A 15,902-nucleotide genomic window follows, 5' to 3' on the forward strand; every position below is an offset into this window, starting at 1 on the left:
TTCTTATTGGTGTATGAATACACCAATAATAACTAACAAATAATAACCACAATAATTTAAAAAATAAGAGCTGTTTAATTTTGACCTTAATCGGTAGACATATACTACCTAATAGTACAAAATTTTAAAACAAAAGAATCCCACCTTATAATTTTTTTGTATGATTTTTTTACAATTGAAAAATCAAGTGTTTCCAAAGCTAGATAAACTGCGTACCTACGTCAACAGGCAAATTCTTCCTCTAGGTACCTACAGTTTAAGAAGTGTATCTCTTATACTCTAAAATTAGCCTTGTTTAACAATTTTTTTTATCAATACAAATTGTTTATAAACAATAAAAACACTGTGTCTACTCACTACATTTTTTCCTTGTCTCGTATGACATCAAGTAATTTCCGAGATTATTGCGTTCAATTAATTCATACGTCCATTATGGTAGGTATAAGATGTCTCCCGAATTCTTCTATTCGTTACACAGCTCAGGCGGGTAGACTTATTTTAATATTGGCAATTTGCGATTTTGCTATTACCTATAAGTTATTGAATTTAAGGCATTATCGGACCTAGATTGTGTCAATGTAAGAAATTCATGCTTTTCAGCCATTTATTGTTTTTTGAAAAGGGGTTTAATCGCCGATGCTGACACTGCGTGGTTGACCTCTTAATTTCCGAAACAGGACACGAAAAGGTTGTATTAACAAGTCCAAGCAGCTGGGCGCAATTTATCAAGTCTCTCGTATAAAATGTAAACGAAACGTTGCAAAAAATTCTATGCTTGTTGTAAACATTAAAAAAAATAGTTGCCTTGAAATCGTAGTTTTGACCGTATCTTTACGTGGGTAGATAAGTACCAGTACGGTATTATCCTTGCAAACGAAATTTAACATGTTTCCACAACTGGACGCTATTGTATGATTTAAAAAATACACATAAGTTTACAAATAAAAAATACAAGTTATAACAAAAAAAAATACAAATCGAATAAAAATGGATTACCTTAACTTACACGTGTTTAATTTCGTGGCTACGTAAATATTACTCAGACTTTTTGTGTAAATCACTCTTAAAACTTACATAAGCAGATGTACTTCATTCATTCAATATAAATGATAAACGTTATTCATAAAACGTAAAAATGTAAAGGTTATCGGAATAGCCGCATTTGGAACTTACTTTAAAATCGTTTGTTCTCGTCAAAGTTCACTCACCCGATATAATGATATGATTTTCTTTGTACAGATAATTTTTATTATATTAGATTTGTTCATTTGGTATTGTAAGGTCGCGGCCTAACTGATAGCGAGATGCGACAGCTAAAACGAGGCAAAGATTATAGTAGAAGCTTCTATAACATTATTTTTATAAGTAAATCGTTCATCAATTAGGAAGTTCTGACTTTTGTGTACAAATAGAGTTTTTATCAGGCGGGCTGAAGGTTACCTAATGTGTTCGCACATTAAGGGGATTTGTTGCAGTTACTTATATGTTTCTACGCTAACCAATCGTTGATGGATCCATCCTCTTCCAGTGACCGTCCTGAGCCGAGGTTCATAACCCGTTAGTGGGTTTCCCTCAGCGTCGTCACTCAATTCAAAGGATTGCGAGCGCCTAAACCGCTCGCCCAAAAGTCCGGTGTGTTTGTATAAACCGCCCTCTGTCAGGCTAACAAACGTAAGACATGTCGAAAAAAAACATCATGTTTGACGATACATGCTACGAGTAGCACTCACTCACTCAAGAGTGAGCGCGGTCTATAATGTTGATACGTTTTATAAGCCCGTGATAGTCTTTCAGAGTGCTCTCTATCGCCATAACACCTGAGTACGTAGTAGCAATAAGAAAATTCTGGGACCAAAGGCGACAAATACAGTTAGAATCTTTCAACGCGGTCATCTCAAACATTCCTAGTAAAATCGAAAAACAATAGTAAGAACTACATAGAAATAAACGTACAATAAAATGATTAATTTAAAATTCAGTCTTTTCAACAATTCACCTAATAAATACTAATGTTCTGCTACATTTTTTTTCTGCTACACACTTCAGATTGCGTGTTCGAAGCATCCAACGACCACGCGATGACCTGGATTGATTGTGGAAGTGACGCAAACTACTGACGTGGTGTCCAAAGAGCATGGTACACCAGAAAAAAATACTTATTAATGAGATAAATTATACCAAGCCCGAAGAAACATTCCCATAGACTTAAGTATACTGTATGATAAATTCAATTTAAAAAATAGAATTGTTAGATGTAAATAAACATTTAGTTGCTCTGGACTGAAGGATATACTCCCAGCTAGTAGCAAAGGGTCTATATAACCCGATTCTTCACAGCTTCCCTTTCATAATTTATGTAAAATGATAATTAGTATCATTAGAACGATTTGATGACCGCATATTAGTACTTATATGCTGTGTACCCTTTCGGAAAATTTCACTATTCGTCACTGTTACCGGTTCACTCTTTACCATGAAAGAGCTTAAATCCGGTAAAGTAAAGACAATAAAATCCCCTCAACTAAATATCATGGGACAATAATAAGCGCGGCGAAAATATAGGGATGCGGTAGTTGTGACTGCATGCAGAGTGGCCATCTCCACCCAAAAGTTTTGTAGTGCCGCCATGACATTGAGGCTATCTAACTACTAATTGTTACAATTACCAAAATGAACAAACCTGCCTTTATAGACTTAAAAGTTGTTTTTTTTGGAGTGTCTAGGACAGCACCTCTGATAACTCATAGGCCATAGCGCCGCAGTCCTATTCTTCAGGGAATAAAAACATTTCACGCAGTTCCCCGCTTGCACTCTCGACACATCGCACTGACGTAAACCATGCTATTGTTGCATGAACAGCTAAAAATAAATAAACGCCACATGGAAAATAACTCGATAGTGTTTGTAGCGGCAATGATCTGATATATCTGGAGCGACCTCAGATAAGGGCTTGTGGATCAATGAATTGTAGGGTGCAGGTCAATTAGTTTTACCCATTGCATTTGCATTCTCAGAAAACTGCTAGAAGGGTTCTATTAAGGAAATAGAATAATTAAACGTGTTCACTAAAACAGAAAGAATGGAAATGGTTGTTAGTAATTTTTGATCGTGGCTTTGGGCGCGTGGACCTCTTGTTCAGTCCGGAATGTAAATCTTACTATACCTTTTTCTGGGATAAAAAATAACCTATAGTTAATCCAAAATTTGGTAAATATATGTGCAATAAATGTATCTTTCAACAGAAAGATACACTTTAACTATAAAATAAACTGGTACATGGTACTGAATTCAATATTTAATGGGCCTGAAATGGATTTCGTTGGCCTCATAGCTATGTTCGAAAAGGTAAATAACGACAGGAGAACTTAACGTATACCGTAACTTAACTAAACAGTAGTAGAACTTAACGTATGATAGAGATACTATATATAAACCTTTCTTAAACGAATAGGACCCTTGTGTCAGATATAACTTACGGTTTCGGTCAGTAAAGTTACAACCTTGTCAAACATTCATAGGATCAGTTAAACTACTACATATCAGCGCTGTATTATTTACTGTCCCACTAGCTGGGCACGAGCGTCCTGTACTACTGCGAATTGGTAAACTTCACATACCCTCAAAATTCTTATAGAGAACTTCTTAGATACGCGATGTTTTCCTGCACCGTTAAAGCAAGCGATAATTCACAAAAAATACACACATAAATTTAGAATAGTCCGAGATGCGTGCCCTTTAGTTTTGAACTTGCGGACATTTGTCTCGGCAGTCCGTACCACTCCGAATTAGGCTAACATAGAGTAAATAACATACTACGTTAGGCTAACACCCATTACTTAAACTAAGATTCAAATGACTATCATCGACTTGTTATTGCTAGCGATTGTGGCAATAACATTTATGGCCGGTGATCTAGTAGCCTATGGTGGTTAAATACCGTTTTCAATTAATTATCTTAATCTTCGATCCAATCCCGAGAATAAATCAATAAAAATAGGTAATTTGTAAGCTTGTCAAAAAAACTTTATTCCGATTGGTCCACTCTGGCGATGGACTAAAAAGAGTGCTTGGTATCCTTTATTGAAAACGGGCCTTTTCATATAAACGACAGATCTTACCTTCTCGTAAATATTTGGTGTATCCGAACGCCACTTGTTATGTCTATGGACAAAAACTTCTAAACTCGAGTATTGTCTACGACAAGGGGACTTCTACACGGAACACATAGTGGAGTGCGTGTCTCTATGTAAACAAGTGTTTAATTAAAGGCTACTACAAGAAGACCGAGTTTTATTACCATCAGCCTCAATACAGTGCTCGCAGAAAAACCCACATCCAGCGATCCCAAAAATGTATACATACATAATAAAAAACATAAGATATATTTAAAAAAAAGATTACCTGACAGAGAATCAAAGTTACCGACACGGGACGTAGAATTAAGCTGAAGTGGCAGTTGGCTGGTCATATTTCTCGAAGAACCAACTACATGGGGAAAACGAGTTCTTGGAGACCACAAGATGGCAAGCGTAGTGTAGGACATCCCCTAGCTAGGTGGAGTGATGATTTGCGAAAGGTCGCTGGTAGGAAGTAGATGCGACAGGCTATGGGCGTCACCAAGATTAGTTTTAGGAAGGTGCATCGGCAGATGCTCACGAAAAACCTCTGTGGTCTATAGTTCCCATTGTTGAAGATTTATTCAGTGACTTATATTTTTAGTTAATCATTTCTAGGCAAGGGGGTGCACGTGCACCTACTTGCACCCCCCTCCAACGCCCATGCAACAGGCTATTAAAGCCAGATGAAATGGCGCGTATTGGTGGAGGTCTAGGGCAAACAGTGGACTATAATATAGGCTCGTGATGATATAAAAATATCCCAAATAAAATAGCAAAGTGAAATACTTATTATAATTTATTGCAGACAGAAACCCATCAGTCCGTAACCCCGCCGAACTGTTCGTGTACCGATGTGTCTTTACAATAAAACACATACCTATATTATTTACACAAAACTACAACTTATTGTGTTAAAAATAAATAACCAATTTCAACTATTAACCGAGTATGGAGATATTATAGCTAGGCATGCGTGTAAAGCTGTCGCATACACATTAAATCAAATCGATTAAGTTCAACAAAATATCGATTGTATTAAATCGATTTTTCGATATTATAATTATGCTTCATAAAATATATGGACTTGCTTTACACGCAGTTTAAATATTAAAACAAAAAATTACTCATTGTTATTAAAATACGAGATCATTGTTTCTATTTGTAAAATATACATAAATTTCTCCATGAACACAGCTGGTGTGTTAGTTTTTGTTTGTCAACAAATAATACATATAATGTATAAAGACGGAAAATACAAAATAACCAACATTATGGCAGATGGCAACAATTAAACGTTTGGCGGATTTTTAACAGTATTTTTATGTCTACCCACTTTTTATTAGGTTTTGTTGCAATTTTATCATAAAAGTTAGTGGATAAACATGCATAAAAATAATCTTCATTCTTGTTTCAATATGCCTATTATATTCAATCGGTACATTAAAAAGTGTCCATTTTACTCACTTAAGAAGCACTCTCTTCCTTATAAATATTTTTATCAGTATTTTATCTTTTTCTTATTATTTTCAACTTTCTTACACGATTTGAAACTGAAAGAGACAAAACACTGATTTAAATACCGAATCAAAATCTAGTAATTATGGAAACGATTCGATACAAGTGTTCCAAGTGGTCTAATAACCGAAATAGTATGGTATTAAACTCTACTTAGTTTTTTTAAGGAAAACACATAGGCATATATCCACATTTATATCCAAGTATATAATAAAAAATAATATGCAAAACGGTTTGATGTCACTATAAATACATGCAGAGTCCGAACGGTAATAGGGGACCGGACAAATTTTCAGAAGGTGTTTTAAATTGATCATTGTGGATATAAATAGCCAAGAAAAATAGTATTTTGCACAAATAAAGCTTAAAAAGTACATAAAACTATTCCTAAATGTTAAATAGCTATAATTCCCGCGCAAACGCTTCATTATGTCATTTCGTCTCGTGTGACGTCATACGTGGATAAAGCAACTTGACAAGTCTAGTCATTTGAACAGTGATTTAATAATGCTAGATTAGGGTTATTTACCCTAGATTTAGGGTAAAACTGAATCAGCCGGGTATTTTTTTTATGGTAATTTTTGGGGTAATTCTACGAGTTAAGGTATTAAAGCTATTGTTTCACGGCATTGTAATAAATATTGAGCTTAGAGAAAGATGTTTCCTACAAAAATTGTAGGCCATGAAACAATTATAATTTTTTTTTCAATACAATTTTCGTATACAGCTAGTTGTTCCTAATAAAATGAGATAATTAAATTAATAATTATTGAAGTGGAAGTGAAGAAAGAAATGGCGTCTGCATAGATAAAGATATAGAAAAAAAAAGTAGCGAATTATTTATGATTGATTTAAGGGTAAAATTTTAAATTCCAAATAATCGTGGGGTAAAGAGAAATTATGATCTGGCAACACTGCATAGACCGTGTTAATCTCAGGCAATCTCAGGTTACTGTGTAACAACCAGAATTCTATATAAATAAATATTCTATTCCATATCATGTGGCAGCTAAAACATAAATAAATACATCTCATAACCATAACCTCCTGGGTGTACAAATGATTTAATTAATTGAAATATTCATCGATTTATTTTAAACCGAAACACTATTTTTATTTACTTACATCAAATTATTAGAGCAGTTCTGTGTCAAAAACACATTTAAAGCATTAAATAACACAACGCGGTATGACATCCAGATGTCGTCTGTTTGTTTACATTTTACCCACTTGTGACGTCATGCGCAGTGATTGGTGTTTCATTTGCGGTAAAGAATTGACTAAAATATTATAATTATTGTATTTTATTTATTGATTTAAAAATACAAATCACAACTCTTTTACAAAAATAAATATGAGATAATATTTTTATTATTACAAACTTTACTTTAAACTGAATTTCAGATTTTTTGGTAATACCTGTCCGGTCCCCTATTCGATACCGAATAATTATAGATACTATGGCTCTCGATATTCGACATGGACACTACAAATATAATCAATATTTTTGAACACAGCCGAATGATTTAACGACATTTTCAAAAACAAAAAGCATCAAAACAAGACTGTTAAAGCGTGACGATAAATATTTGCGTAGAATTTTTATGTCGATAACTAAATTATCAACATATTTGCAAATGTGTTTGATAAGTTTTAATTTTTTCCCAATATTAGTTACTTTTTTTTCGACGTGGAATGAACGTTTTCAATACTATTACCCCTTCGTAATTTAATAAAATAATACAAACAAAAAATTAAATCATATTGTACGTGACATCAAACCATAAAAGATAAAGAGAGAAAAACAACAAATTTCTAATAAATTTAACCAAAAAACACGTGTCATTGCACTTGAATCACGTTTCATTTTAAAATTAAACTGATATGTCAAAACTCGCAAAATTTTTAATAAAATATGTGCCTGAAATTGCTTGCCAAAACACATTCGCAACATTAATCTCAGTTTTAGATATTGCTGTTTTTTTTCCTTTTTTTGCTACCCGTTCTCGCAATTAAAGGCAAATTATCAAATATTGAAGTATCCTTTACCGCATTAAAATAAAAAATAACGGTACGTTCATATACCATTTAAAAACTAAAGACTTGCTAGTCGCGTGCAAAAAATTAAGGTACAAACAATAAATAGAAAATTAAAACTAACTAAAGAATAAATATTTACAAATAAAATATAGAAATTATAAAATAATGTTACAATGAGTACGAATACCCGGAACATCACAAAGTTTGGGACAGTTTGAAATATTGATTAGTTATTGAAGGTAGATTTACTGCCGATCTCAATAAACGATCTCGATCCCTTTCTCGATCAATCGCGACAACGGATCAGATTTTTTTTTCTTGGTTTACCAATGGTTTACTTTGATTGGTTCATTCTTGGGGTCGGTAGGAATATTAAGATTGGTATTGTTGATTGAAATCGGCCGTTAGATAGTACCTACCTCTGACTAAATTCTTACAATTACTTATCAAATGGCCGTTTTTATAATTGATTATAGCACACTAAGACGCAGTTCAAAGGTTCAAACATTTTGCAGCCATCTTCAAAAACGATCACAATGGGTTTTTGCGAGCTACCTCAAAAATATACCACTCAGAAGAGATTTTTTGACATGCTTACACATGACCTGTTTTGATTGGTTCATTCTAAGAACCGGATTGAAGATTGAAAACGGCTGATAGTGGAATGGAAAACAAATTCGTACAGTAGCTATACATAAGACACCATTATAATAATTCCTATACAGAGGTATGATATGCGGTCTCCAGACTCTATTGTTACAATAAGATTACCTCAAGGTTGAATTCTTGGACATTTTTGGTGTTTTAAAAAAAAATGTAAGCATGAAATACTCGATAAATGTCTGCCTAACTTCAAAATATGTCGTAACAACAAAATCTCTACAACTAACATGTACAATAAATTATAAAACGGCCTTTAGTTTGACCACACAACATATATTTTGCTGTCCGTACATGCGAGTATACGACCACTTCTTGAGAAACGAGTATAAACCGTGTGATGCCAGCGGGGTACCTACACAGAAATGCCCTTTAATTATTTCACTAAACTATATCCGAAATAATGTCACACGACGTGTTTTATTTGGTGAAATAAACCTTATTGCTATAAGATGTTTTTGGCTGTATAAAACACAATATTGCAGTGAGAACTTCACAATTTCCTTAAAATTATATGACAAAATATACAACCAAATGAAAGGGTACTTACTGTACAAGCACAATGTTAGTCATATGCAGCATTACGGACGCATGGGGAAGAGTGAGGTATACAGCTTTTGCTACTAGCAAATTCGGTAGAACTCATGGGCGTACCTAGGGTGGGGGGCATGGAACCCCAGACTAGGTTGATTCTCACCCACACAATGCTAAAGCAGTTTACTACTTCAATAACATTTTAAAACGACCAAAATTTGGTGGTGGTAGTATATATTTCATATCTGTCCGGAACCCGCAATAGTGGCCCACGTATGTGTCGCGTTCCGGGACCAACCTGTGTATATCTGATCCAGGACACAACACCTTCCCACCCTTCTTCCCCTCCCGTAAAACGAGACTAACAACGGTAGCCATGGTAGCCCTACCTTCTCCTACTTCCCCATCTGTCGCTCGCAAACAGGATATGAAATGCAGTCGATAGTCAACCTCTATTATACTTTTATATGTGAAAAATAAAACCAGTCGTGTGACACATTGACCCTTACGACGCCGCGCCATAGAGCTTAGCTCTCCGACCATCGACACTTATGTCACCATAGACAAAGCACAACCATAGTCAAAGGAGTCTACACAACACTCTTCGTTCAGCCTTAACATTTACAAGTTCTAATTCTCAAACGCTGGCAGACTAGTATTTACAGTTTTAAACAGACTCTGGAACTATGAAGTTATAATAAGAAAAATCTAACAGGGGACTTTATTAATGGCCCTCAGTGACCTGTTTTAAACTCGGCCGAAATAATTTTATATAATCCCAAAGAGAACACATGGATTCAAATATTATAGATATTAAAAAACTTGTGTTTTTGTTTATGGTATTATAAAAAACATTGCGTAGCAGATATTTAAATTTTTGGGAGTAGACGCCACAATAAAAAAATAAACTCCGATGATCTTAAAAACTCAATCTTACAAATGTCAAGAATAAATTTATATTATTATGTTTTCATAAATCTCCCACAGTTTAAACTAATTAGGTTAGGCATATAACGCACGAAGCTCCAGCGAAACGCCATTCGAAGACAGTCTACAACAGCAAAATTGCTCAGAGATTTTGAGTATCATTCAATAAAGCCGATGCAATGAGGTAGACTTTATATATTACGTCCACGTTGACACAAGACTGTCGATGTCAGACGACTTCCAAGTCTAAGCCGGGTCACGAGTCATTTTTAAATGTAAAACCATTTTTTTTCCTAAAACCCAATCCAATTTATAATCTTGGTCCTGGATATTTACATATTTTTTTTTTTTATAAAATACAAATTATCTAGTAATGTACAATTGACGCAGCGTCGACACCGTTGCGCTTTTTAAAAATACTATATTATTATAGAAACACCGAAATATGCCGCGGCGGGACACGCTCACGTGTTCTCATTTACTCTAACGCCTACATTAGTCTAACAGTAAAAAACTTAAATCCAATTCATAAAGCAACATTTCCAGTATTTCATTTTAAATATTAAAAAAAATACAATTAATTCCATTTTTGATTCTCGAACTTAGCTTAAGCTAGCTTTACAGATCTCAACCTAAATAAACAAAGTAACATATCTTTTGAATGAAAGTTTATCAAATTTGCGAAGGTTTGTTAAGTAAAGTGTCGTAAATAGAATTATTCATAAGTTTATAAGTTGCGAGTATATTTATACACTTTGTATTACAGAACATTGGCTAAGAACTAAACTAGAAAATATTTGAAAATGATGTTAATGAAATTCAATTGTAAACTACACCAATGAGCACCAATCAAACGCCTTCTAACGCGCTTTTTCAAACAGGACAGCGTGCCCCACCGCGTGCGGTAACGTAAACGAACGCAAAAGAGAAGAATGCAACGGGACGTGCCGACGCGCGACACGAGACGAGCTACACGTGACGCGCAACACGTGACGCGCAACACTTGACGCGCCTCACGCCTCGGTGGCGACCGGCTCGCGCGCGTGGTGTATCTTCACGTGCTTGTTGTGGTTGGACTTGTTGCTCGACGTCTTGCCGCAGATGTTGCACGCGAAGGGCCGCGCGCCGCTGTGCACCTTCATGTGCTCCGACAGGTAGTAACTCCTGTGGAACGACTTACCACACTCGGGCACCTTGCACACGTACTTCTTGGCCATCTCGTGCTCCCTCACGTGCCTTTGGCAGTTGTACTTCCTGATGAACTGACAGCCGCAGTAGTTGCACGTGTACGGTCTGACGGACTTGTGCGCGTTCATGTGCGAGATGTACTCCGTCTGACGAATGAACGCGCCCTTGCACAGGTGGCACTTGAACGGCTTAGAGGAGCGGCTCATGTGCGTCCAGCGGTGCAGCTTTAGGTTCCACTTGGTAGTGAAGCCCTTGTTGCACACGATGCACATGTACGGCCGCTTGCCGCTGTGCGTTTGAAGATGGGAGCGCAGGTTCGTTCGCAGATATATCTGGAATGTAAAGTCTTTGTGTCAACTCCCACACAGTGATATTTAATTTGTTCCTTATAGATCTTACTATAAGGTTGCTATGAAGCCTGTCATGTTATATGCTTTTCTCGCTTAGTACAATACATGAGTGCATAGTGTACCTGCTTGCAGACGGGACAGGGCACGTTGTCGGGCGCGGGCGGGCGCGTGCGCGGCGCGAGGTAGTACTCGTTGTGGGCGCGGCGCACGTGGCGCGTGAGCGAGGCGGCGTGCACGAACTTGTCGCTGCAGTACAGGCAGGCCTTGGGCCGCTCCTCGTGCGTCTCCTGGTGCCACAGCAGCTTGGCGCGCGAGTGGAACACGGCGCCGCACTGGCACACGAAGTCGCGCACGCGCGCTTGCCGAAGTGATGCCGGTCCCTGGAAGTACATTCTCATGTGTGACTAACTGTAAAATTAGTACTTAAACACCAAGACTTCTTCTAGGCCGTATTATAAATAATTGTGTCAAGACTCACACGGAAGAGGTATATAGTACCTGTGCTGCACCATGTTGGAGTATCTGCGGAAGGTGTCGTCGCAGACGGTGCACTTGACGGGCGCGCGGCCGGTGTGCACGTTGTGATGCTCCGAGAGCTTCTGCCGCGTTATAAACCGCTTCTCGCACACGTCGCACCTGCCGCAACACACACGTCACTACGCGCTCTACTACCGCCTACACACTAACTACAACACCAAATGCAATCAATAATAACCACGGTAAAGATAAGTTTAGACGGCCAACTTGTCGCTGGAATATATTGCGCAAGAGTTTCCTGATACGTCTAGGCGAGCGGCAATACCAAAAACTTTGGTATCAACTAACCGTGATAGTTCAATATCGTTTGACCACTTCTACAAGATTTCTTGTTAATCTAAGCCCGGCTTAAACGCATCTGGAAGTTCTTGAGCAATATATTGCTGAACTTGCTAGTCCAAATTTAGCATGACAACACAAAAATATAAATACAACCACAACAGGATAATTAAGCCGCGAGAACTGGAGAAGCCCATTTACCATTTTCCCGTACTTAATTCTGTAAATTACTAATTGGGTATATTTATGATGTTAAACATATTGACAGTTGACATTCCACAGTCATATTTCACGCATGTGAAAATTCTTAAATTCTCGCGGCCTACAGGTATAAAAAAAGCATAAAAAAATAAACATCTATAGAACTTACTTGTAATTTTTAATACCTAAATGTGTTTTATATGGAGCGCCAGGTTCGCCCGCCTATAGAAACATTTGCCGCACGTGAGGCACTCCAGCGGGTGTATCTTGAGATGGGCGTGGAAGGCCGCGTCCGTCAGCTGGTCCACCTTGCACGTGGGACACACGAAGTCCTTCCGCCTCCGCTTGGTCTCCTGCTTGATGATGCCCTCGATCTTGGTCTTCGTCTCCTCCATCTCGTACACTTGCAGTATTGATGTGGTTATTGATTCTTTCGAATCTATCATTGTGCCTGAAATGTTTCACCAGAATGTATCGTTAAGATTTTTGTATCATTTCTTAAGGCATCTACATCGAAAACTAATGAATTTGTAATCTAAGTGGAAAATTTTGAAAACAAGATTTCTTCGAAAGCTGACAGGACTGTGTGGTTTAATATTAATTTGTCCCATCTTCACAATTTTTTAATACTTTTCCCAAACGCGCAAGTGGACAATGTATATGCTCAAGTATTGGAACACACGCAACACAAGAAGATTAGTGGGTATATTGACGAACTTGCGGACTAAAAAGCAAGGACAAAGTGCTTAGTTTTCCAGGAAAATATTTATAAATAACATCTTACATCCCATCATGTTGTCATCAGTTTTCTCCTCTTTCTTGATAGCACGTGCGGTGATCATGCGACTGTATGAAGTCTTGGCGGCGGCGGCAGCATGCGCCTGCGCACGGTGGGCGCGCAACTCCTTAGGAGTGGGGAATTTCACGTTGCACTGCGCGCACGAGTACGTGCGGGGCTTAGGGTATTGGATCTCTTCCTCCCTGAAAATATACGACACAGCTTGTCATGACAAACAAATCAAACACACATTACGCCTTTATACCTGAAGGGATAGGCAATGATGTAACCAGGGCAACTATTTTTTGCTAAGTCTATTCCGCCCCATGATATGATAAGGAGAAAATATGTCGCTACATCGGGCACAAATTTCAGACTGCAGGCTTTTTTGTTTTATTAGCCTGCAGTCTGAAATTTGTCCTACCAGGTCAGGCAGTGGTGTTACACTGCCTGACCTGTTTCAGCTCTAAGACCTCAAATCGGTGTCGTACAGCGCAACACAATAACGCCACCAAGGCAGTGTGTTAGGACCCTTACGTTAAAAAATATTAAAAACACGGTGGTGTGTTGGTTAGTGTCAATTTATCACACGCAACAACGAAATAAATAATGAAAATTATATTTGAATACATCGATAACTCAAAACTGATTTAGTTTAATATTTACCCTTTTATTTCAGCAAGAGACTTTGCACAAGCAAATCTATTAACCAAAACTGATATATAAAGATCTGATGCGCGGTGGGGAAAAAATATAATAATATTGTCAATATTATGTTCAATGGAGAAGTGTGCGACAGCTTTACTTGTAGCGGTTTGAAGGGCATAGTATCCATAAAACAATGTATGAGATACAAAATAAAAATCTTTGCATAACGAGCACCAAAATGTCTCAGCAAAATTCAAAATTCAAAATACTAAGTGTTGACTACTTAATCCTCTAGTTTTATTAAAAAAACATCATGCCCGCACTTTTTTTAATTTCAAACCAATTTTATGAAAGGTCGCAAATTACTACGAATATTTTTTTCCTTTTCGCTCAACAAAAACATAACCAATTGAAAACGTAAAAAAATAACAGCCGACCCGAAACTGTCACTTTAAAAAAAAGATTCAATGTTAACACTTTTCATACAATTATCGCAACGTTTGTTACGACGCGGAAATCGAACCCCGACACCTTCCGCGTCACAAGTTAAGCCATCGAGGTTATCTTTAACAGAAAATTATCTTTAAACATTCTCGATCTATTTTACGATCTTTATTTTGTATAGTTTATATCGACTTATAAAATGTCATAGAATGTATAAAATTTATGGTGTATTTTTCATTTTTTATCCCTAAAACACTGTTTTATACATACATGGTGATTGCGACGTGCAATGGTGTCTTCATTACCTAGGTATTTTAGAACATTTTATTTAAATAAATTTATCGAATCATCGACAAATGCAGTACACTAGTCCCTCAAATTCAATATAATTACTTCACATACTTGTAATAGGTATATAGAAACTGCAATTTACAAACCCATGGCGATTGAGCAAATTTTTGACCTGGCATAGTCACATTTATCGACCATACATCCTCATAGATGACGTATAACATGCGATCAGTTTCCACAAACATTTGTGATATTCAGAGCGGGCTAGATATCTATTAGATTGTGTAGAGGAGGGTCTCGGCCAGTGGAGTTCTTGAGCGGTGGGGATGGAGCGGTGTGTGGTACCGAACCGGCAAACCGCCCAGAGTCTCGCGGTTAGATGAGAGACCTCACTCGATGTCCAACTGAGGACCTTTTTTCACATCACTATCCTGTTTACTAGCAATGAAAGAAAAATGGCGTCGAAAATATCTCTCGCCCGTTGCCTTGTGTCGATTAAAACCGCCTTTAGTCTCAGCGAACTTTGAAAGCAACGATTGTGTAGTCAGCCACATAAGTAGCCAAACAAATGCAAATAGTTTTTTGTTCTTTAGCAAAATTAACTTCAGAGGGTTGACTTTATTTGAGATAAAAAAAAATATTTTAATTGAAGTTAATATGTAAAGCTTTTAAAATTGTTCAGCTGCTTTTATGGACTGTAACCTCTACCTCCCTGCTATACAGTAACTTGTGAATGTATCATAATATCTATTATTGGTACTTACAATGTCTCCCTTTTCTCTCCGACGTCGACGTCGGACCCGTCAGAGACCCAGCTCTCGCGCGCCATCAGGTCGTAGGGTTCCGAAGGCGGCACATCAGGGTACATCTGAAGAATGGGAGCATACTCTAAAAAAAACATCACATACGTCGAAACAATTGTTGTTAGTGTATAGAGGTTTGGCTTGATTTGTATTATATGTTTTAAAAAATAGCGAGGGTGCGTTTACCATGGTTTCGCTTCCCTATGCTATACTTTATTTTTAACCGACTTCAAAAAAGAGGAAGGTTCTCAATTCAACTGTATTTTTTTTATGTTTATGTCAGTCCATAACAAGCACGTAACGAACCTCGTCGCGTTTATGACAATAGAAATTACCATACAGAATACCATTTAACGCAAATTTTACGAAATAACGTAACACGGCCTTAGTTTTCACTGTCATAGAGAATAGTCCTAGAGGGAGAGCTACTGCGAAAGCAACCACGCTAAGTCTGAACGGGCTTACAATGCATCCCGTCCAGCCGACCAAACACTCTAGCGCTCCCCTCCGCGGCAATTCTTGTGGGCTCGGGCTCCACACCGATTGTACGCCCATGCACGCGGGGCACACAGTAAAATGTGTATTCCTC

At 37.3% G+C, this 15,902-nt stretch overlaps 1 pseudogene; it reads right to left on the minus strand.

Annotated features, from left to right (window-relative positions):
• Nucleotides 1-6,990: 6,990 nt before the first annotated feature.
• On the minus strand, nucleotides 6,991-15,570 carry LOC119192268 (annotated as a pseudogene).
• Nucleotides 15,571-15,902: the final 332 nt, after the last annotated feature.

The sequence above is a fragment of the Manduca sexta genome, unplaced genomic scaffold (assembly GCF_014839805.1).
Source record: "Manduca sexta isolate Smith_Timp_Sample1 unplaced genomic scaffold, JHU_Msex_v1.0 HiC_scaffold_2548, whole genome shotgun sequence".
Taxonomy (NCBI): domain Eukaryota; kingdom Metazoa; phylum Arthropoda; class Insecta; order Lepidoptera; family Sphingidae; genus Manduca; species Manduca sexta.